The sequence below is a fragment of the Pleurodeles waltl genome, chromosome 6 (assembly GCF_031143425.1).
Source record: "Pleurodeles waltl isolate 20211129_DDA chromosome 6, aPleWal1.hap1.20221129, whole genome shotgun sequence".
Classification (NCBI taxonomy): domain Eukaryota; kingdom Metazoa; phylum Chordata; class Amphibia; order Caudata; family Salamandridae; genus Pleurodeles; species Pleurodeles waltl.
Genome location: NC_090445.1, coordinates 242755789 through 242779293, shown reverse-complemented (window position 1 = coordinate 242779293; position 23505 = coordinate 242755789). Strand labels below are relative to the sequence as shown.

The following is a 23505-nucleotide window of genomic DNA, read 5'->3' as shown; positions in this document are numbered from 1 at the left end:
GTAGGTTTCTGACTAGCAACAGTGGACCCATTTGCTTTCCAGGCCGTACATGCAGAAGTACACTTAAGGGGTATTTTGTATCTGTATTTCTTTCAATCGAGCCTCTATGAGCATAGGTACCTAACAACTGTGACCCTACTATGGTATATAATTCTGTCACTTGATGACTGCCTGAGCGATAACCACATTTTTTGTGCCAGATTGAATTCTGTTGTCATTGTTACATTTCACTTGATGCCTAGTTTTCCCACTAATGTTGTTTTAAGGTGAATAAATGCAGTATATTTTCCATTTGGAATTTCAACAGACACCATTGTGTATCTATGCTTTATTGGACCAAACAATTCTCTACATGTGGGACCGTTGTTCCTTTTCAAAATACTTTACCCTGGTCCCTAAGTAACTGAGGGTTCCCTTCCCAGGTTTGTAAAGAGTACTGCAGGGAACAGGAGAATATATGACAAGTCCATGGCCTTCAACTTCTTCATCGGAGTTCAGTTTGGCCTGCAGTGGTCTTGTATAATCTGTGAATATCATTATTTTAGAGTTGTCATATTGCAGGTCTTTAATTTGCCGGGCTTCCTGTATAACTCTCTATCCCAAAAGTTGAGAATGTGAGCGATTCTAGGCCTGTGTGGGGCTCAGGATGGCAACTTGGGAGTTAGAACTCTGTACGCCTGCTCCACCATGAATCAGGTAGATAACTTATCTGGAATTCAACCTCAGTGACACTTTTCTAAGAATTCAGTGGGATTTGGCATCTCCTTGGTTGCAGGGAAGACAACAAATCTAAGACTGTGCCCAAGATTTGTTTTTGCCATCTTCTGCCTGATTTTGCAGCTCTGCAGTCTGAGACATATGGCTGGATATTTTAGTTTTCAGATCAGAGATGTCATCCTCCACCGTTGAGATTCACTTCTCAACTTCTGTAATCCGGCCAGCAACATTGTGTAAGTACCAACATTAGGGGACTGCCCTGGTGACCCAGCTATACCTGGGCAAACGAGCATATTGTATAGAAAGCATGGTATATTATGGGGAAGAATACTGTACACATTGTTAAAACAATGAATACATAAATTAGTCACTGGTATTGTTGAGAATCACTTTCGGAAAACCATTCTATTAGTCACAATAGTGCAATAAACTGTTACTCAGTGTAGTAGCACCTGATGTATGAAAAAATCATATTTAATATTTAAAATCATGTAACACTCATAAAAGACCCCAAAACAAAAAAAACATGCCAGTCTTCTGGCTAGAGCAGGAATAACTGTGTTAAACACTGTCTTACTTTAGTCTTCCAATTCAATAAGTGTAGTGTGACTGAAATCCTTCGTTCAAGACCAGTCCACATGGGAGGTAGTTCGTGGGGAAAACACACTAAGATACTACCGTCCATTGTTTTGTCATTGTGAGTCCCAAATATGACCATATCTCTCCATAACACTGACTATAACACTGTCCTTCCAGTCTGTAGTGGCAGGCTGGGGGCCATTTTGTATCTTGTCACACGAGGGGAGCCGCATGAACACTCTGTCTTACATCCCCTGGGTACAATATACTAGGGACATATAAGTAATCAGGCCTTGCCAACTCAACATGCAATTTGCATGTCTGATTAGCAGGTCTCTGTGCACTCTCAGAGTCGAAAACCAGCAGCTAAGAGTCAACATGGGGGCAAAACATGTGAGTGTGTAGTGGGGGGGATGTAGCAGGGGAAACCTGCTAAAATCCTTATGTGTACGCTAAAGAAGTCAGTACGCATATGGTTTCTGCTTCCAATTATTTGGTCTGAAGGCATAAGTTATAAAGATGGTCTTAACGTCCTAGAATGATTAGAGTCATAAATCACTTGCTTTGAATCCATAAACTGTATACATATTTACTTGTCAAGTAGGAAAATTTACCAAATATTACTGTATCCCAACAATATTGGATACAAACATTTTATTATGAATTTTCATCTGTATGCTTGAATCATAAATTAGAAAATGATGCATTATTATTTTTGGGTGAACTTTTATGGTGAAAAGCTGAATAACATATAGACTGACTGACTGGCTGGCTGGCCTCCAAGTGCCCCCAGGTCACCAGATGAAAGGATATTCCCTCATCTACAAACATAACTTCCAGAATGGAAATAACACTGCTGCAGAATTCCAGGGCTGCCAGGAGAAGGTGTGAATTGGACGCCAGTCATTAGTCCATAATCAATCATGTTTAGTTTGGATTTATGCCTCTGTGGATGATCCTGGCCACTACATTTGATAGGATCTTCATTAGAATTTTAATTTTTCTGTGATCTTTTTAACTAATCGATTTGCTGGTAAGCCAAAGCAAGGGGGCTGTTCTGGTCCTAGATATGCTACAGATTTTCCTTGCTGGAATAAGCCTCTTCCTCTGTTAGGACAGCATAAAACATATTTTTCCTATCTTAGGGACAAGCACAGACTAAAATGTTTTTATATCCCATTGGGTAGTCCACCTTCCCCAGGACAGGAAGAAGTGACTTCATGGCTGTCTGACTTTCCTGGATTGTAATTAAAACTGCAAGGGTGAAACTAGCTTGTTCTATTAATTTACACACATTTGCTATTTCTAGGACTTGAGCAATCTCTTCTGACTTGTACCTTACCAACAATAAAAAAATCTACAATAAAACATTTTTTAAATCACTTACGGTATAGGGGTTGTTAATTCTGCTCCAGAAACTGTAGATGTGATTTGCTTGACTGGATGTTAATTGTTACATGATTTCATTGTATATGACAACAGTTTAACAACCTTATTATCTTCTACATTTTCAGAAATGGTTGAGCAGTTGTCTGAACCAACCTTTAATTATGCCTGCACCAATTTTGCCTCTAACAGTGTTAGTTTTTGAAAAAAAATTATGTTGCATAGTAGTCATTAGTGGTATTAGTAATCCTCTAAAATGAGCCCTAACTGCACCTAAAATAAAATGCACTCTTGATAAGCGTCATTAAAATTAAAGAATTTTGTAATCCCTTGCACACATGCCTAGGATAAAGAGGGATCAACCAAAATGTAAAAAATCACCCATCCATCAAACAGTCCAGCCATGAAAGATCAGTGCATTGATTTTACACATCATATCATTTGGAGGCTGCTGAAATTAAACTGGAAGCACAATTTCGGATTTTCTTTTACATTAAATGTGTTAAGGAAAGAAGTAATCTATCAAGAATGGACTATTGTGTTTTTACCAACATAGGAAAATAGGAAAGATTCAGATATGCAATTCTCCTGATCTTAATTTATTCAAAGCAGTTTTGGAATACTCCCAGAGTTAACCTCCTAGGAATTCCTTTCTTATAAACATTTTGTCTGACAGATGCCAGGGAAAATTGATTTTGTGACTTAAGGCGACATTAATTACTGCCATAATAACAGGAGACATAAAAGCAGCTAGTTCGAGCATTAATTTGTCCTATTCTGTGGAATGTCAATTAGGTGGTGTAGGAAGCTGGCTCCGTATATACCATATCAAAATGAGATATGGCGTGCACAGAGTCCAAGGGTTCCCGAGAGGCTTAACAGAGTGGAGAGGTGTGGCACAATGGTTAGAGCGACAGACCCTGATGCAGAGATCTGGCCTGGGACCAGGGTTCAATTCCCGCCTCGGCGGCTCTTGGGCTCAATTTCCTTTGATGAGATAATTCTCGCCTCAGTGCCTAATCTAATTAATGGGTCCCACTCTGTAACTCTGGGCAATAGGTTGCTTAATCTCCACAACGGCCCTGACAGTGCATGGATGCCTGGCTTCACCCTGGGGGTTGCCCAGGAGTGGGCGCCTCACAGGGAGAAGCCAGGAGGAGTTTCACAGCGGTATGCGTACAGCGCCTTGAGACCCTAACGGGTGAGTAATGTGCTATACGAGTGCAAAGCTTTTTTTTTTTTTTTACAGTTTAACAGAGGCTGAAGTAGATAATACTAACGCTCTCTTTTGTGGTAGTGTGGTCAAGTAGTTAGGCTTATCAGAGGGTAATGCAAAGCATTTGTTGTACACACAGACAATAGAAGAAGCACATCCTCAATGACTTAACTCCAGGCCAATGGTTTTTATATAGCAAAAATATATTTTCTTAATTTACTTCTAGAACCACAAGATTCAAGTTGCAGGCAAGTGCTGGTTGGGGTTCAAGTTAATCCCAAACACCCACCACCAGCAACAGAGGGCCGGTCGGGTGCAGAGGTCAAAGTGTAGGCAAAATTAACGTGGGCTCCAAAGGAGACTGGGGGCACTCGGTTTCAGATCTGAAGGCAGGTAAGTACCCGCAACTTCGGAGGGCAGACCTCAGGGGTTTAGAGGAGCAGTGGGTGTAGCCATAAGTAGGCACCAAACATACACCCTCAGCGGCACTGGGGCGGCCGGGTGTAGGGTGCAAACACAATGTTGGATCTCCAATGATTCTCTATCAGGGGACCAAGGGGGTCACTCAGAGGCTGTAGGCGAGATCCAGGGAGTCGTCTCGAGTGAACCATAGGAAGGACGGGGAGGTGGGCCGCCTGCTGAACAGAGCTGCACCGGAGGTCGGGTTCTCCAAGGCCTGGGAGCTGCGGATGCAGTGGGTCTTTAGGCGTCAGATATCTTCATCTGGAGCTTCACAGTCGGGGGGGGGGGGGGGTCCTCAGGATTTCCTCTGCAGGCATTGTCGTGGAGGGGTCGAGAGGTCAAACCAGGGTGGGCACTTGCTCGGAATTGCCTGGGGATCCTCTGTAGCTGGTTGGGCCACGAGGACACAGGCCGTGGGCATTGGGTGCAGACTGGTCAGGACTCACACATTCAGAGTGAGGCTAGAGTCCTTGGTTGTTGATTTCTTGGACAGGGCTGCTGTCCTCAGGAGTTATTGGTCCTTTTGGGTGCAGGGCAGCCCTCTGGAGCTTGGCAGAGGTCGCTGGTTCCGCTGGATGCGTCGTTGTTCTCTTGCAAGTTCTTTGAAGCTGGAGACAGGCCAGTAGGGCTGGGGCCAAATCTGTTGTCATCTTCCTTCTTCTGTGCTGGGGGCTATAGCTATGCAGTCCTTCTTCTGGTCATGTCGTCAGGAATCTTGTGAGCTGGGTTCAGGGAGGCCCTTAAATCCTGGATTTAGGAGCGTTATAAGGGTCAGAGGGCAGTAGCCAATGGCTATTGTCCCCGAGGGTGGCTACACCCTCCTTGTGCCACTCCCTTTGGGGACAGGGGCATATTCCTAACCCTACTGGTCCCTGTTTTCCAAATCAAGATGGAGGATTCTGGAGGGAGGGGGGTTCACTTCAGCTCTGGACACCTTAGGGGTGGTCCCAGCTGGAGTAGTCACTCCTCCTTGTTTTTCCTAAGTTTCCCACCGAACTTGCTGCCAAAAGTGGGGCTTTGTCCCAATTAGCTGGAATGCCCAGGGGTACTGTAACATGAGGCCTGAGCCTTTGAGGCCGGTATACCTTGATGCCGGTATCAAAGGAGTATAGGCCCGTCGGAATTCCTTTGAACAAGACACTGAGATGCCTTGTATTTTGGATACATGAACAATACCCGGTATACATAAATTACCTTGTGACTTTAGATGCCTATACAAGATTTGATTTCCCCAGTGGAGGTTAACTCGTACAGACTTCTCATGACTTTAAAAGAAATTGCGTATTCGTATCTTGAGTAAAAAAGCCTTGATAAAGTCCCTCACAGGACGAAACACATGTCGGCTGAACTTGGTTGAACTTTGCAAGCAATTTCACTGTTGGATGAGAAAAAAAATGTCCTCATCAAGTTATCAGAGTGGCTGAATTCCGTTTACACAATTGATTGATTTCGCTTTCATAAATATGACTGCTCAGGGATAAATTGTTTTGCTTTTGATTCAATTGTGTAATTTGTTAAACTTTCTTAATACGGAGTGTGCCATTAAGTCATCTGTTAAATTATTCTAGTTTTTTTTAATTTTTTAAATATTTTTGTGAATTTGTTACAATTTGTGCTGTGTATATTAAATTTGATAATTAAATAACTTTTTTTATTTAAATCTGCCACATACCACATTCATTTCACATTTAAAAATATTATGCACTTTAGTTTATTTTCACATTATAGTTTAGGGATTTATGAATACAGTACCATTGATAGCCCAATTATTAATACATATATGTGTGCTCCATTCTTATCTTCTGTGAAAGTTTACCTCTTATGCACATTGTATTCTGAAGAGTAACAACACGATAATGAGAACTTTCAACTCAAATTCAGTGTTCTAACTCTAGTTTCACCTTTGAGCTATGCTAAAGTTCACAACACCACACTGTATCTAGCAAATATTATTAGCAATAATTTATTTTGCGGGTTAAAATTGTTTTGTCATAATTGAAAATAATTGATGTTAAAGAGGACTTAGCAAGCTACGGTATGCTTAGACTACTAGAACATATGTGGAACTTGTTTCTAGGAAAGTTGACCTACTCTGTAAAACATGGCATAAATGCTTGCTTGTAACATTGTGTAATATTTACTACAGATGCATGAACTACTTAAACTAACCATTAAACCCATACTATATTCCCTTTTTCTTGAACAACTTCGTGTACTTTGATCTGTAAACACAATCTCACAATTGTATTGCTTTTGTAATGTGACTTACAAGAGCAGATATCAATATCACTGTTCTGGAGTTCTTTGCAGAAGACCATTTGGCTCTATTTATAAAGTAAGCTGAGCAACTGCATGTTTGCTTTTATTCCTGCCATGCACTATAAATAATATGAACCATTAACAGACCATCAGCAAGTGGCACCATATATCTACTGAAAGAAGAATGAGACTGCACACTTGAAACCTTAACTACACATACTGTTGTTGTCATGGATTGATGAGTAACAAGTCCAATCGAAGCAGTATCCTCTGAGGAGATCCTTCTGATTTTCTTAAGAAAAATACTCCTGGACCTGACCTTTAAATATATTACAGTCTGTTTCTTAGGGCTTTACCTGTTGTTAAAGGCCCTAAACAAGCGACAAGGGCCTATAACGAGGGTAAAGGCCTTTAACAAGTAGTATAGACCGAGGCAGAAGGGCTACAAGGCTATGAGGACATTTTGCCCATTAAGGGTATAATGTTCTAAATTAAAAATGGAGAAACAAAGACAAACATTGGAATATTAGTGCAGAAGACTTATCCCAGCAATTATAAGTCCAGAGCTACTCATCTATCATCAATGGAGGTCTCAACATTGTAATGGTTTAGTATAGCCTTATAGCCCGCTGCCAAGGGTTATATCAGTTGTTAACCCCTTCTGTGCCGCGGACGTAGTGGTTACGTCCCGCGGCACAGTGCTGCTGTGCCGAGGACGTAACCACTACGTCCTCGGCACACAGCCCAGAGGGAGCGCTCTCGCTCCCTCTGTGTGCTTCCCCCCACCCCCCCAAAGTCAGGGATGGAAGGGGAAGCCCTTCCCCTTCCACCCCCGACCCCCCCACCCCCCCATAATGACGTCAGCGCGCGATCGCGCGCTGACTTCATTATGGGGATTTCGCCGCACAGGAAGCCATTTGCTTCCTGTGCGGCGACGAGGAAAGAGGTGAGTTCCTCTTCCCGGTGGGTGGGGGGTTTGGGCTAAAGAGGCACCGGGGGAAAGGAAAGGCTTTTCCTTTCCCCCGGTGTCTCTTTGAGCATTCCTGCTGCCCGATCGCATTGCGATCGGGCAGCAGGAATGCCCACTAGACACCAGGGATTTGTTTTTTTTGTTGTTTGCTCGTGTTTCTTGCTGGCGGGGAGCGGCCCCTTGGGCAAGGGTCGCTCCCCTTGTGGGGGCAATTAGTTACGGCCATTTCTGCCCCCCTTGGGGGCAGATTGGCCTACTTTTTAGGCGGATCTGCCCCCAAGGGGGGCAGAAACCACTGGATCACCAGGGATTTATATTTTCTGTGCAGGTATGTTGGGAGGGGGTGCCCCCTTGGGCAAGGGGAGCCCCCCCCAAGGGGGCAGAGAACTGCTGGCCATTTCTGCCCCCCTTGGGGGCAGATCGGCCTATTTTTTTTTAGGTCCATCTGCCCCCAAGGGGGGCAGAAGCCACTTAGGCACCAGGGATTGTGTGTGTAGTGGATGGGGGGGCGCCCCCTTGGGCAAGGGTCGCTCCCCTTTGGGGGGCATGTCTTTTAGGGCCATTTCTGCCCCCCTTGAGGGCAGATCAGCCTATTATTTTTAGGTTGATCTGCCCCAAGGGGGGCAGAAACCACTAGAACGCCAGGGATGTTTTTTTATGTGTTTATTTTTGTGGGGGGGCGTCCCCTTGGGCACGGGGAGCCCCCCCAAGGGGGGCATTGACCTGTTGGCCATTTCTGCCCCCCCTGGGGGCAGAAGCCACGTAGACACCAGGGATAGTGTGTGTGTGTGTGTGTGTTAGTGGATGGGGGGGGGCTTGGGCAAGGGTCGCCCCCCACTTTGGGGGCACATGTACCCAGGCCATTTCTGCACCCCTTGGAGACAGATCAGCCTATTATTTTTAGGCTGATCTGCCCCCAAGGGGGGCAGAAACCACTAGAACGCCAGGGATTTTTTATTATGTGTTTATTTTTGTGGGGGGGCGTCCCCTCGGGCACGGGGCGCCCCCCCAAGGGGGGCATTGACCTGTTGGCCATTTCTGCCCCCCCTGGGGGCAGATGGGCCTATTTTTCTAGACCCACCTGCCCCCAAGGGGGGCAGAAGCCACGTAGACACCAGGGATAGTGTGTGTGTGTGTGTGTGTGTGTTAGTGGATGGGGGGGGCTTGGGCAAGGGTCGCCCCCCACTTTGGGGGCACATGTACCCAGGCCATTTCTGCACCCCTTGGAGACAGATCAGCCTATTATTTTTAGGCTGATCTGCCCCCAAGGGGGGCAGAAACCACTAGAACGCCAGGGATTTTTTTTTATGTGTTTATTTTTGTGGGGGGGTGTCCCCTTGGGCACGGGGCGCCCCCCCAAGGGGGGCATTGACTTGTTGGCCATTTCTGCCCCCCCTGGGGGCAGATGGGCCTATTTTTCTAGACCCACCTGCCCCCAAGGGGGGCAGAAGCCACGTAGACACCAGGGATAGTGTGTGTGTGTGTGTGTTAGTGGATGGGGGGGGGGCTTGGGCAAGGGTCGCCCCCCACTTTGGGGGCACATGTACCCAGGCCATTTCTGCACCCCTTGGAGACAGATCAGCCTATTATTTTTAGGCTGATCTGCCCCCAAGGGGGGCAGAAACCACTAGAACGCCAGGGATTTTTTTTTATTTGTTTATTTTTGTGGGGGGGCGTCCCCTTGGTCACGGGGCGCCCCCCCAAGGGGGGCATTGACCTGTTGGCCATTTCTACACCCTCTGGGGGCAGATGGGCCTATTTTCTTAGGCCCACCTGCCCCCAAGGGGGCAGAAGCCACTTAGGCACCAGGGATAGTGTTGTGTGTGTTTTTTTTGTTTTTTTTTGTTTGAGGGCTGTCCCCTTTGGCAAGGGTCGCTCTCCATGGGGACACAGTACTAAAGGTATTTTCTGGCTTCCTTGGGGCAGACAGGCCTATTTTTTTAGTAGGCCCATCTGCCCCTATGACAGAATCCACTTAGGCACCAATTTCTAAAATGTTTGATGGTGGGGTGTTTGTCAACTGAAGAAGTCTTTGCATTTGTGATAAAAAAAAATGTCCTCCTTTTTGTTCTAGTTCAAAGCTTTTGCTTTATTTGCTGTGGCTCCTTGCGGTTTTGGCGGTGGTTGACCTGCAGTTTGCACAGTTGCATGTTTTAGGTAAGTAAAAACAATTTACTCCAAAGGAGTATTGTTGCCATGCATGAATGACATGTTTGTAGGGGGTGTACTAAATGCAGGATTGTGTGTGAAATTGTCCTTAGGTTTGTGCACAATGATATTTGTTTTGTCTTATTTCTAATTTGCCTTTCTTTCTTTCTTTTTAGTGGGATATCATTGGTGATTGCTGTGTAGTTGCTGGTGAATCAAGCTTTTTCAGGCAAGTGAGCGGTATAGTTTTTGAGTTTGTAACTCTTACTAACAAAGCTACACTTTGTTACTTGTCTTACACAGTGCTGGTTGTTGGTGGTGAATTTGTCCAGTTAATTTTAGCAGGAGAGATCATGGCTAGCCGCAGGATGACCGCTCAGCAGGTGGTTGGTATGCTTTTTGAGTCACAGTCTGATCATGACTATGAGACGGACTCTGCATCTGAGGCAGAGGAGGAAGTCAGAGATTCTGGCAGTGATGTTTCTGTTGGAGGGGAATCTTCTGATGATGAAGCCACACTCAGTGCAGATGAAGGTTCTGTTTTAGAGGAGGACATTGATGTGCCAATAGTGCAGGAACCTGGGGCTGAAAGGTTTCCCGTTAGAAGACCTGATGTCTGGGTTGCCCCAAACATGGAGCAGCCAGAGTTGCCTGCCTTTACTGGTCTCCCGGGGTGTAACGCCAATACAGAGAACTTTATGCCTATCAATTTCTTTGAGTTATTCATGGATGATGTGTTTTTGGAAGAGATTGTTGAGCAGACTAATTTGTATGCGGAGCAGCATTTGAGGGACAACGCTGCTAGACTTAGGCCACACTCTAGAGCTGCCCAGTGGATTCCCACAAATTTGGAGGAGCTAAAAAAGTTTTTGGGTTTGACTTTTTTGATGGGGTTGATAAGTAAGCCGTCACTGGCTTTTTATTGGTCTACTAGTCCCTTGATGGCAACAGCTATATTTCCAGCTACCATGAGTCGTAATCGGTATTTGCTTCTTCTTAGGATGCTGCATTTTGTTGACAATGCATTAGCCTTGCCACGAGATCACCCAGATTCTGACCGTCTTTTTAAGATTAGGCCTGTCCTTGATCATTTTGTAGATCGGTTTTCGGAGGTCTATGTTCCAGGCAAAGAGATAAGTGTGGACGAGTCTTTGGTCCTCTTCAAGGGTCGTTTGGTTTTTAGGCAGTACATTCCTAGCAAAAGGGCACGATATGGAATTAAATTGTATATGCTGTCTGAAAGTAGGACAGGATATGTGTATAGTTTCCGTGTGTACACTGGTAGGGATTCCAATATTGACCCCCCTGGTTGTCCTCCCACTTTTGGAGTTACTGAGAAAATAGTGTGGGATCTTGGTAGACGACTGTTCAACAAAGGTCACCATTTGTATGTAGATAACTTCTACACTGGTGTGCAGTTGTTCAAGGAATTGTTTAGAGTGGACACAGTTGCTTGTGGCACAATCCGTTCTAACCGGAAAGGCTATCCAAGGGAGCTTGTCTGTAAAAAACTTGAGAGGGGACAGTGCTGTGCCTTGCGGAACGAGGAGCTGCTAGCTTTGAAATTTTCAGACAAGAGGGATGTCTACATGCTAAGTACCATCCATGATGAGAGTACTTCCCCTGTGACTGTTTGGGGCCAGGTTGCTGAAGTGCGCAAACCTGTGTGCATTTTAGATTATAATAAGCACATGGGAGGTGTAGATAGAGTTGACCAGAGGTTGGAACCTTATACTGCTATTCGTAAGTCTTATGTTTGGTATAAGAAGTTAGCACTTCACCTCTTCCACTTAGCAACCTTCAATGCTTTTATTGTGTTTAGGGATAGGTCTCCAGACTCAAAGATGACATTTGTGAAATTTCAGGAGTCAGTGATAGAGAGCCTTATTGTGGTGGAACAGGCCAGAGTTCCTAGAGAAGCAGTGGTGGAGGATGTGGCTAGATTGAAAGATCGCCACTTTGCTGAGCACATTCCTCCCACACCCAAAAAAGACTTTCCAGCTAAGAAATGTAGAGTGTGTTTTCGAAGAGGTATCCGGAGGGAGACTCAAATGTACTGCCCAGATTGTCCTTCAAAGCCTGGGCTGTGTGTCGGTGCTTGTTTTAAGAATTACCACACCCAGAAGAATTTCTGGGAACAACCATGAGTGTAAACTCATGTCTGTTTTGTATTTTCATGTGTTTAGTTTCATGGTTAGCATTTCTGTCATGTTGTTAGTTAGAGCTTTTGTGTTTGTTGTTTTGTAATTCTTTCTACTTAGTTAGGGGTTCCTCTGTTAAAAAAAAAAAAAAATATGATGCCATTGTGTGTGGAGTGGGGCTTGGCTGAGACTGTACATATTGACTTGATGTTGGCTACTGCAACACACTGCAAGCCAAACACCAGTCCACACACTCCCATCAGCTGGTGTGATTGTTGTATCAGGCATGTGGGCGTATGTAAGTGATGGGCCCTTGAGTGGCGCTGTCTGTCGATGTGAGTGTTGTAATGTGCTGGGCCCGTGGCTGGCGGTGTGAATGGCCTTGTGTGTGTCATGTATGAAAGTTGTGTGAATGGACTGTAAAGCGGTTGGTGCCTTGTCGCGGCTTTACAGCTCACGAGCTGTGAGTCATTGGTTCAGTTTTTTGCCTTTCAGTTACTAACAGTGCTTTTCATTTTTGTGAAAGCTCTTGTTAGTAAAATTTGATCCACTGAACCATCACTCACCCTCGTGCCAAATCCAACCAGTATGTGTGGTAAAAATGACCAAACCTGCTCCGCTGTAATCAGGCGTCGCAGCACACCTATGACACGCTAGGTGCCTCAGGTGGGACCCCGATGATGAAGCATGCCACCAACTTGGTTGGTGGGTGAGGGGTCTTTTTCACATAACCTAAGTGTGTTTCTTTTCAAAATTTTAGTGTTTGGCACATCACGGACGTATGTGGGCACATCAAAACGATATATTACAAAACTACCTGTGTTTGGGGGGGGAGAGGGCACCTATGTTTTTGGTCCTGTGTGCGGCCTTCATCTAGGGAAACCTACCAAACCCAGACATTTTTTAAAACTAGACACCCCAAGGAGTCTAGGGAGGAGTGGCTTGCGTGGATCCCCCAACATTTTCTTACCCAGACTCCTCTGTAAACCTCAAAATGTGCTTAAAAAAAGCATATTTTCCTGACTTTTCTTCGTACGATCACCACTCCAGCACAAAATTCCTACTCCCCAGTGTTCCCCTCAGTCTCCCAAATAAAATGACACCTCACGTATGTGGGTCCCCAAAGCAGAGTCAGTCTAAAGATGTATAAAAGAATATGTCCTTATAAACTCGCAGTACTATCCCCTGTATCTCTACAAGTTTTGGGCCTTATTCTGTTGGAGGCACCAGGCCCACCCACACAACTGAGGTATCATTTTTATCGGGAGACTTGGGGGAACGCTGGGTGGAAGGAAATTTGTGGCTCCACTCAGATTCCAGAACTTTCTGTCACCGAAATGTGTGAAAAATGCGTTTTTTTAGCCAATATTTGAGGTTTGGAAAGGATTCTGGGTAACAGAACCTGGTCAGAGCCCCTCAAGTCACCCCATCTTGGATTCCCCTAGGTCTCTAGTTTTCAGAAATGCACAGGTTTGGTAGGTTTCCCTAGGTGCTGGCTGAGCTACAGGCCAAAAACTACAGGTAGGCACTGTTTTCAATGAAAAAATGTGATGTGTCCACGCTGCGCTTTGGGGCGTTTCCTGTCGCGGGCGCTAGGCCTACCCACACAAGTGAGGTATCATTTTTATCGGGAGACGTGGGGGAACGCTGGGTGGAAGGAAATTTGTGGCCCCTCTCAGATTCCAGAACTTTCTGCCACAGAAATGTGAGGAACATGTGTTTTTTTAGCCAAATTTTGAGGTTTGCAAAGGATTCTGGGTAACAGAACCTGGTCCGAGCCACACAAATCACCCCATCTTGGATTCCCCTAGGTCTCTAGTTTTCAGAAATGCACAGGTTTGGTAGGTTTCCCTAGGTGGCGGCTGAGCTACAGGCCAAAATCTACAGGTAGGCACTTTGCTAAAAACAGGTCTGTTTTCTGTGATGTGTCCACGTTGCGCTTTGGGGCGTTTCCTGTCGCGGGCGCTAGGCCTACCCACACAAGTGAGGTATCATTTTTATCGGGAGACGTGGGGGAACGCTGGGTGGAAGGAAATTTGTGGCTCCTCTCAGATTCCAGAACTTTCTGCCAAAGAAATGTGAGGAACATGTGTTTTTTTAGCCAATTTTTGAGCTTTGCAAAGGATTCTGGGTAACAGAACCTGGTCCGAGCCCCGCCAGTCACCCCTCCTTGGATTCCCCTAGGTCTCTAGTTTTCAGAAATGTACAGGTTTGGTAGGTTTCCTTAGGTGCCGGCTGAGCTAGAGGCCAAAATCTACAGGTAGTCACTTCGCAAAAAACACCTCTGTTTTCTTCCAAAATTTTGGTGGTGTCCACGTTGCGCTTTGGGGCGTTTCCTGTCGCGGGCGCTAGGCCTACCCACGCAAGTGAGGTATCATTTTTATCGGGAGACTTGGGGGAACGCTGGGTAGAAGGAAATTTGTGGCTCCTCCCAGATTCCAGAACTTTCTGCCACAGAAATGTGAGGAACATGTGTTTTTTTAGCCAATTTTTGAGCTTTGCAAAGGATTCTGGGTAACAGAACCTGGTCCGAGCCCCGCCAGTCACCCCTCCTTGGATTCCCCTAGGTCTCTAGTTTTCAGAAATGCACAGGTTTGGTAGGTTTCCCTAGGTGGCGGCTGAGCTACAGGCCAAAATCTACAGGTAGGCACTTTGCTAAAAACAGGTCTGTTTTCTGTGATGTGTCCACGTTGCGCTTTGGGGCGTTTCCTGTCGCGGGCGCTAGGCCTACCCACACAAGTGAGGTATCATTTTTATCGGGAGACGTGGGGGAACGCTGGGTGGAAGGAAATTTGTGGCTCCTCTCAGATTCCAGAACTTTCTGCCACAGAAATGTGAGGAACATGTGTTTTTTTTAGCCAATTTTTGAGCTTTGCAAAGGATTCTGGGTAACAGAACCTGGTCCGAGCCCCGCCAGTCACCCCTCCTTGGATTCCCCTAGGTCTCTAGTTTTCAGAAATGCACAGGTTTGGTAGGTTTCCCTAGGTGGCGGCTGAGCTACAGGCCAAAATCTACAGGTAGGCACTTCGCTAAAAACAGGTCTGTTTTCTTCCAAAATTTTGGTGGTGTCCACGTTGCGCTTTGGGGCGTTTCCTGTCGCGGGCGCTAGGCCTACCCACGCAAGTGAGGTATCATTTTTATCGGGAGACTTGGGGGAACGCTGGGTGGAAGGAAATTTGTGGCTCCTCCCAGATTCCAGAACTTTCTGCCACAGAAATGTGAGGAACATGTGTTTTTTTAGCCAATTTTTGAGCTTTGCAAAGGATTCTGGGTAACAGAACCTGGTCCGAGCCCCGCCAGTCACCCCTCCTTGGATTCCCCTAGGTCTCTAGTTTTCAGAAATGCACAGGTTTGGTAGGTTTCCCTAGGTGGCGGCTGAGCTACAGGCCAAAATCTACAGGTAGGCACTTCGCTAAAAACAGGTCTGTTTTCTTCCAAAATTTTGGTGGTGTCCACGTTGCGCTTTGGGGCGTTTCCTGTCGCGGGCGCTAGGCCTACCCACGCAAGTGAGGTATCATTTTTATCGGGAGACTTGGGGGAACGCTGGGTGGAAGGAAATTTGTGGCTCCTCCCAGATTCCAGAACTTTCTGCCACAGAAATGTGAGGAACATGTGTTTTTGTAGCCAATTTTTGAGCTTTGCAAAGGATTCTGGGTAACAGAACCTGGTCCGAGCCCCGCCAGTCACCCCTCCTTGGATTCCCCTAGGTCTCTAGTTTTCAGAAATGCACAGGTTTGGTAGGTTTCCCTAGGTGGCGGCTGAGCTAGAGGCCAAAATCTACAGGTAGGCACTTTGCTAAAAACAGGTCTGTTTTCTGTGATGTGTCCACGTTGCGCTTTGGGGCGTTTCCTGTCGCGGGCGCTAGGCCTACCCACGCAAGTGAGGTATCATTTTTATCGGGAGACTTGGGGGAACGCTGGGTGGAAGGAAATTTGTGGCTCCTCTCAGATTCCAGAACTTTCTGTCACTCAAATGTGAGGAAAATGCGTTTTTTTAGCCAAAATATGAGGTTTGCAAAGGATTCTGGGTAACAGAACCTGGTCCGAGCCCCGCCAGTCACCCCTCCTTGGATTCCCCTAGGTCTCTAGTTTTCAGAAATGCACAGGTTTGGTAGGTTTCCCTAGGTGACGGCTGAGCTAGAGGCCAAAATCTACAGGTAGGCACTTTGCTAAAAACAGGTCTGTTTTCTGTGATGTGTCCACGTTGCGCTTTGGGGCGTTTCCTGTCGCGGGCGCTAGGCCTACCCACACAAGTGAGGTATCATTTTTATCGGGAGACGTGGGGGAACGCTGGGTGGAAGGAAATTGGTGGCTCCTCTCGGATTCCAGAACTTTCTGCCACAGAAATGTGAGGAACATGTGTTTTTTTAGCCAATTTTTGAGCTTTGCAAAGGATTCTGGGTAACAGAACCTGGTCCGAGCCCCGCCAGTCACCCCTCCTTGGATTCCCCTAGGTCTCTAGTTTTCAGAAATGTACAGGTTTGGTAGGTTTCCCTAGGTGCCGGCTGAGCTAGAGGCCAAAATCTACAGGTAGTCACTTCGCAAAAAACACCTCTGTTTTCTTCCAAAATTTTGGTGGTGTCCACGTTGCGCTTTGGGGCGTTTCCTGTCGCGGGCGCTAGGCCTACCCACGCAAGTGAGGTATCATTTCTATCGGGAGACTTGGGGGAACGCTGGGTGGAAGGAAATTTGTGGCTCCTCCCAGATTCCAGAACTTTCTGCCACAGAAATGTGAGGAACATGTGTTTTTTTAGCCAATTTTTGAGCTTTGCAAAGGATTCTGGGTAACAGAACCTGGTCCGAGCCCCGCCAGTCACCCCTCCTTGGATTCCCCTAGGTCTCTAGTTTTCAGAAATGTACAGGTTTGGTAGGTTTCCCTAGGTGGCGGCTGAGCTAGAGGCCAAAATCTACAGGTAGTCACTTCGCAAAAAACACCTCTGTTTTCTTCCAAAATTTTGGTGGTGTCCACGTTGCGCTTTGGGGCGTTTCCTGTCGCGGGCGCTAGGCCTACCCACACAAGTGAGGTATCATTTTTATCGGGAGACGTGGGGGAACGCTGGGTGGAAGGAAATTTGTGGCTCCTCTCAGATTCCAGAACTTTCTGCCACAGAAATGTGACGAACATGTGTTTTTTTTAGCCAATTTTTGAGCTTTGCAAAGGATTCTGGGTAACAGAACCTGGTCCGAGCCACACAAATCACCCCATCTTGGATTCCCCTAGGTCTCTAGTTTTCAGAAATGCACAGGTTTGGTAGGTTTCCCTAGGTGGCGGCTGAGCTAGAGGCCAAAATCTACAGGTAGGCACTTTGCTAAAAACAGGTCTGTTTTCTGTGATGTGTCCACATTGCGCTTTGGGGTGTTTCCTGTCGCGGGCGCTAGGCCTACCCACACAAGTGAGGTATCATTTTTATCGGCAGACGTGGGGGAACGCTGGGTGGAAGGAAATTTGTGGCTCCTCTCAGATTCCAGAACTTTCTGCCACAGAAATGTGAGGAACATGTGTTTTTTTAGCCAAATTTTGAGGTTTGCAAAGGATTCTGGGTAACAGAACCTGGTCCGAGCCACACAAATCACCCCATCTTGGATTCCCCTAGGTCTCTAGTTTTCAGAAATGCACAGGTTTGGTAGGTTTCCCTAGGTGGCGGCTGAGCTAGAGGCCAAAATCTACAGGTAGGCACTTTGCTAAAAACAGGTCTGTTTTCTGTGATGTGTCCACGTTGCGCTTTGGTGCGTTTCCTGTCGCGGGCGCTAGGCCTACCCACACAAGTGAGGTATCATTTTTATCGGGAGACTTGGGGGAACATAGAATAGCAAAACAAGTGTTATTGCCCCTTGTCTTTCTCTACATTTTTCCCTTCCAAATGTAAGACAGTGTGTAAAAAAGACGTCTATTTGAGAAATGCCCTGTAATTCACATGCTAGTATGGGCACCCCGGAATTCAGAGATGTGCAAATAACCACTGCTTCTCAACACCTTATCTTGTGCCCATTTTGGAAATACAAAGGTTTTCTTGATAGCTATTTTTTACTCTTTATATTTCAGCAAATGAATTGCTGTATACCCGGCATAGAATGAAAACCCACTGCAGGGTGCAGGTCATTTATTGGCTCTGGGTACCTAGAGTTCTTGATGAACCTACAAGCCCTATATATCCCCGCAACCAGAAGAGTCCAGCAGACGTAACGGTATATTGCTTTCGAAAATCTGACATTGCAGGAAAAAGTTACAGAGTAAAACTTAGAGAAAAATTGATGTTTTTTTCACCTCAATTTCAATATTTTTCTTTTTCAGTTGCTATTTTCTGTAGGAAACCCTTGTAGGATCTACACAAATTACCCCTTGCTGAATTCAGAATTCTGTCTACTTTTCAGAAATGTTGCGGTTTATGGGATCCAGCGTTGGTTTCATGCCCATTTCTGTCACTGACTGGAAGGAGGCTGAAAGCACAAAAAATCGTAAAAATGGGGTATGTCCCAGTAAAATGCCAAAATTGGGTTGAAAAATTGGGTTTTCTGATTCAAGTCTGCCTGTTCCTGAAAGCTGGGAAGCTGGTGATTTTATCACCGCAAACCCTTTGTTGATGCCCTTTTCAGGGAAAAAACCACAAGCCTTCTTCTGCAGCCCATTTTTCCAAATTTTTTTTAAAAAATGAAATTTTCACTGTTTTTTGGCTAATTTCTTGGCCTCCTTCTGGGGAACCCACAAAGTCTGGGTACCTCTAGAATCCCTAGGATGTTGGAAAAAAAGGACGCAAATTTGGCATGGGTAGCTTATGTGAACAAAAAGTTATGAGGGCCTAAGCGCGAACTGCTCCAAATAGCCAAAAAAATGCTCGGCACAGGAGGGGGAAAAGGCCTGGCAGCAAAGGGGTTAAAAGCCCTGAAGTCGAGTTATAGGCCCAAGACACATGCAAGGGCCTGTAAAGAGGGAGGTGGCCTTTAACAACTGGTATAGCTTAAGGCAGAAGGGCTAAAAGTCTACTACAACATTCCAGCCACTAGGGGTAGAAATGTTCTAAATAAAAAGGGAGGAATATTGGAATGCTGGAGTTCCGGGATTATACCATCCGCTATAAGCTGCAAGTTACAATGGAGCTCTCAACATTTCAAAGTTCTAATTATACTTCACAATTGTGTGTGGTAGAATGAAGCAAATTCCTTTTAAGGCCATCGCCACTAATTTCACAAGTAAAAATGAACATATGTCATTAATGGATTGGGTGTATGTGAAAAAGAAATGATGAGCGGCCCAGCAACCTAGGGTTTGTGTTTCGTTAATCACTAGTTCACAATTCAGCTTTTGATGCTAATGAAGAATGGATCCATAGAATCTTATGAAATTTGGTTGATGAGCTGAAGGTTGGCAGGAACCAATCTATTCTTTCTAGTCAGAAGTGAAGTTGATTATCTAATTGATGTGTGGGCAGAGGCACAAAAAGAGACACTTGGGGAACCGCATAAGAACCACAGGAGTCGTCATGAGCTAGTGTTGTGTTACCATTTAAGGTATAGCTTCATACACGCTATTTTAACAAACTAGGACTGCCGCTGTGCACTTTAACCTAGATATGTTTAATTCATATTATTATTTTAACAATAGCTACATTTGCGGTCTTGTTTTATTTTCTCTATCTAGCTCTTCTTTGCCTAGGCCAGCACTGCGTTCTTGAACAAGACATTTCTTTCACTCTGTGCTTTTCTCAAGGCTGCAGTAAGATAGGTTGTCGGCAAAAGTGGTACGCCTTTTCTCTAATGTTCAAAGAAACTTACACACTCTTACGTGGGGATCCCTTCTTGGAACATCAGCTGTTTTATTATAAAACACTACTTTATCCCATATACGTGAGAGGGAGATTCCAGCCAGATGACCACGACTGTATGTTGATTGCCGAGTGCTTCGCTGCAGCTGCTTATGTAGACTACAGACCTCTTCCTCAGGTATGAGGGATGATGTCTTACCAGGGGAACCTGAAGGGCAGAACTAGAGCTTAACATGCTGTGCTCTAACATAGCCTAGGTAGGAGCTATTCTTTTTTGTTTTTGTTTTTTAAACCAGATTGTATTAAGATTTTCAATTGGTAATTTTATACATCAACAATGTAATCTTCTGCAGGGCTACTCCCAATAACATATTTAGCAGCCTGGATGTAATACATTGTCACATGTCCTGGTTAACAAATTACTAAGTTATTACTTAACACTCCCTCCCTCCCAGACCAACCCCAATCCCTCCCCTTAGAGAACCCTGATTCATATGTTAATAGTGTTCGTGGAGTAACCCATGTCATGTTTGTGTGAAGTTTAACAACTGGGGCTAGGTGCGTCACAGTTCTTATTTTAGATTCTCAATCCCGAGTTTCAGTGCTCATGTTGGGGTCCCGATAGCTATGAGTTCTTGTCCCATGCAAGCCTCCCGACTCGTGTGATCACCACAAGACTACTCAGGACTGGTTGTCGGCTCTAAGTATGTCCATTATCACCTACACACCCTCTGCTACTTCGGGGGGTCTAGTTCCTCTCTTGGCCTCACAGTGGAGGATTATCCCTTCACTGCTCGCCCACTTAAATAATTCACTTTTCCATTGAGGCGTTCTAGGTCCCCTCGGGTTTTTCCAAGTAGATGCGATCTCTTGTTTAGCCAGTGATAAGGCCAAGTCTTGGAAACTATCCATGACTTTGTGTTTGGCAGAGTGAGCAAAACCGTTCAAGAGGCAGTGGTCCATGGAACAGGGCACATCTCTACCCAAAAGGCGCACCAGGGTCTGGCATACATCTGACCAGAAAGGCTCCAGCAGGAGGCACTCCCAGAACATGTGACTGAATTCTGCTCCAACCGACCCACATCTCGGGCAGCATTCTGTTACCTTCCCAAAGTATTTGTTAATGTGTGCTGGAGTCAGGTATGCTTGGTGCAGCACGTAGTAGTTTATGAGCTTGAATTTGGCATTTCGTGTCGCCTTAGGGCGGCCCTTCAGAATGCGCCCCCATTCTTCCTCTGGGATATCCCGGTTTAGATCTTTCTCCCAAGCTTGTTTAAGGGAGGTCAGGGGGGTTATTCTGTCCGCTCGTATCAGTCCATATAGGGTTGAGACTACTTTAGATTTGCCATTTGCAGAGGACAAATAAGTGCAAACCGCCTGTGTGGGAGGCTCGGTCCCCCTCCCTCGCCAGCGTCTACGAATACAGGCCGTTATTGTCCCATATACTAAAAAGTGTCCCACTGGTAGGCCAAAATCCGTCCTAAGGGCCTCAAAGAACATCAATTTGATAATCCTAAATAGGGCCCCCACCGTAATGATCCCAGCCTCCACCCAGTGCCTAAGCTCTCCCCAAGTGCCCCTATGTGGTAGGGCCTGTAAAGACAGGAGGGGTAGTTCTGATGAATAGGGTGTCTCCACCTTGATCCTACGCAGGAAGGTCTTCCAACAGGGAGTCAGGATTTTTAATTCCTGTTTCCCATCCCCGGGGGTTCTCAATATAATCTTAAAAAGTCTATGTTCCTGTGGGGTGAACGCCTTCACGCTCATTCTTGCATCTAATCTATCTGACATCCAATGCGCCAACCACTGTAGCTGTGCCGCTAAATAATAGGTCTCGAAGTTAGGGACCGCCATACCTCCATCTGTGGACTGTCGTTGAAGTTTAGCTAGGGCTACCCTCCTCTGTCCCTCCCCCCATATGAATGATATTACCATGATGTTTAATTCTTTAAAGATGGCTTTAGGGATCCAAATTGGCAACACTGTGAAATGATACAGCAGTCTCGGCAGTACAATCTTTTGAGGACTGCTATCCTCCCAGCCACTGATAGTGGCAATGTCTGCCAAAAAGCCATACCGGCTTTTATTGAGTGCATGGAGCTTCCTATATTGCCCTCAATGATATCTTGGGAATCATGATAGATTTTCACTCCCAGATAAGGGAGTCCGTTTGGAACCCACTTGACCAAACCCAGGTTCAGCGGTGGCGCACGCGCTCCCCCCAATGGGAACAGGCCAGTTTTGTCCCAATTCACTTTTAAGCCCGAATGTCCCTCAAACCTGGAAAGCATCTGCTGCACTCGGGGTAAATCTCTCTGGACATCTTCTAGGAATATTAAAAGATCGTCTGCATAGAGGGCTATACTATGTCTCTCGCCCCCTGCTAGTATACCCGGACCCCCTGTTCCTGCTCTGGCTGCAGCTGCTAGTGGTTCCATGGCCAAAGCAAATAAGAGAGGGGACAATGGGCAGCCCTACCTTGTTCCACGCTCAATCTTATAGCTATTGGATATTGTGTGTCCTGTGCGCACTCTGGCCGTGGGTTTGGCGTATAGTAGTTTTACCCATGAGATGTAATCGGACCCAAGTCCGAGTTTGGCCATCACTGTGTATAAAAATTCCTAGTCTAGGCTATCAAAAGCTTTCTCTATGTCTACTGCCAGAACTCCTGTAAGGGTAGCTGTAGAGGCCTGGTCTCTCATGATGGCTATTAGTCTGCAGATGTTCCCAGCTGTGTTTCGCCCAGGGATGAAACCTGCCTGATCTGGGTGTATTAATGAGGCCATTAGTGGGAGGAATCTAGTTGCTAAGATCTTACTGAGAATTTTGTAATTGAGGTTCAGCATGGATAAAGTTCTATAAGCCCCCACCTCAGTTGGGGTTTTGCCAGGTTTGAGGAGAGGGACTATGACCGCCTTGCGGGTGGATTCCGGTAATGTGCTCCGTTCCCTGGAAACTTTATATAGGTTTTCTAATCTTGGGGAAAGTATTTCCATGTAGGTGGCGTAAAATTCAATGGGGAATCCATCTTTCCCAGGGATTTCCCTCTATCCAGAACCTTCACGGCCTCCCTAATTTCGGCTAGTGTGATGTGCCCCTCTAGTTGCTCTGAGAACTCTGGCAACAGTGGCTTCAGCTGAAGTTCAGTTAAGTAGTCTTCAGGGGATTCCCCAACGTAATTGAGTCTTTTCCTATATAAACCTTTGTAGAAGGACATGAAATGTGAGTTAACCCCTTCAGTGCCCAGGACGTAACCATTACATCATGTGCACAGAGCCCAGAGGGAGCGCTAGCGCTCCCTCTGTGGGTTTCCCCCTCCACCCCCCCAAGGAAGGGAAAGACCTTCCCCTTCCACCCCTGACCCCCCACAACCCCCCTGTGACGTCAGCGCGCGATCGCGCGTTGATTGTCACAGAGGCCTCCTCCTTCACGCTGGAAGCTGAGCTTCCAGCGCGATTGGAAGAGAAATGCTTGGAGGAGGCCCGGAGAGGCTTTAAAGGGAAGGAAATGTATTTCCTTCCCTTTGAAGTCTCTCTCTGCATTTCAAAAGCCGGATTGCAAAGCAATCCAGCTTTTGAAAGGCCCACTAGGCACCAGGGATTTATTTTTTAAATTAAATTGGCATGGGTAAATTTATTTTAGTCCATTTCTGCCCCCCCGGGCCGGCAGAGCTAGAGGCCGAAATCCACAGGTAGGCACTTTGCAAAAAACACCTCTGTTTTCTGTGAAAAAATGTGATGTGTCCACGTTGTGTTTTGGGCCATTTTCTTTCGTGGGCGCTAGGCCTACCCACACAAGTGAGGTACCATTTTTATCGGGAGACTTGGGGTAATGCTGGGTGGAAGGACATTTGTGGCTCCTGTCAGAT

At 46.0% G+C, this 23505-nt stretch overlaps 1 protein-coding gene across 9 annotated transcripts in view; it reads right to left on the bottom strand.

Moving 5' to 3' along the window:
* TANC2 (tetratricopeptide repeat, ankyrin repeat and coiled-coil containing 2) overlaps positions 1–23505 on the bottom strand; it is a 1999198-nt gene that overhangs the window by 97262 nt on the left and 1878431 nt on the right. The gene's annotated exons all lie outside the window — the stretch shown is intronic.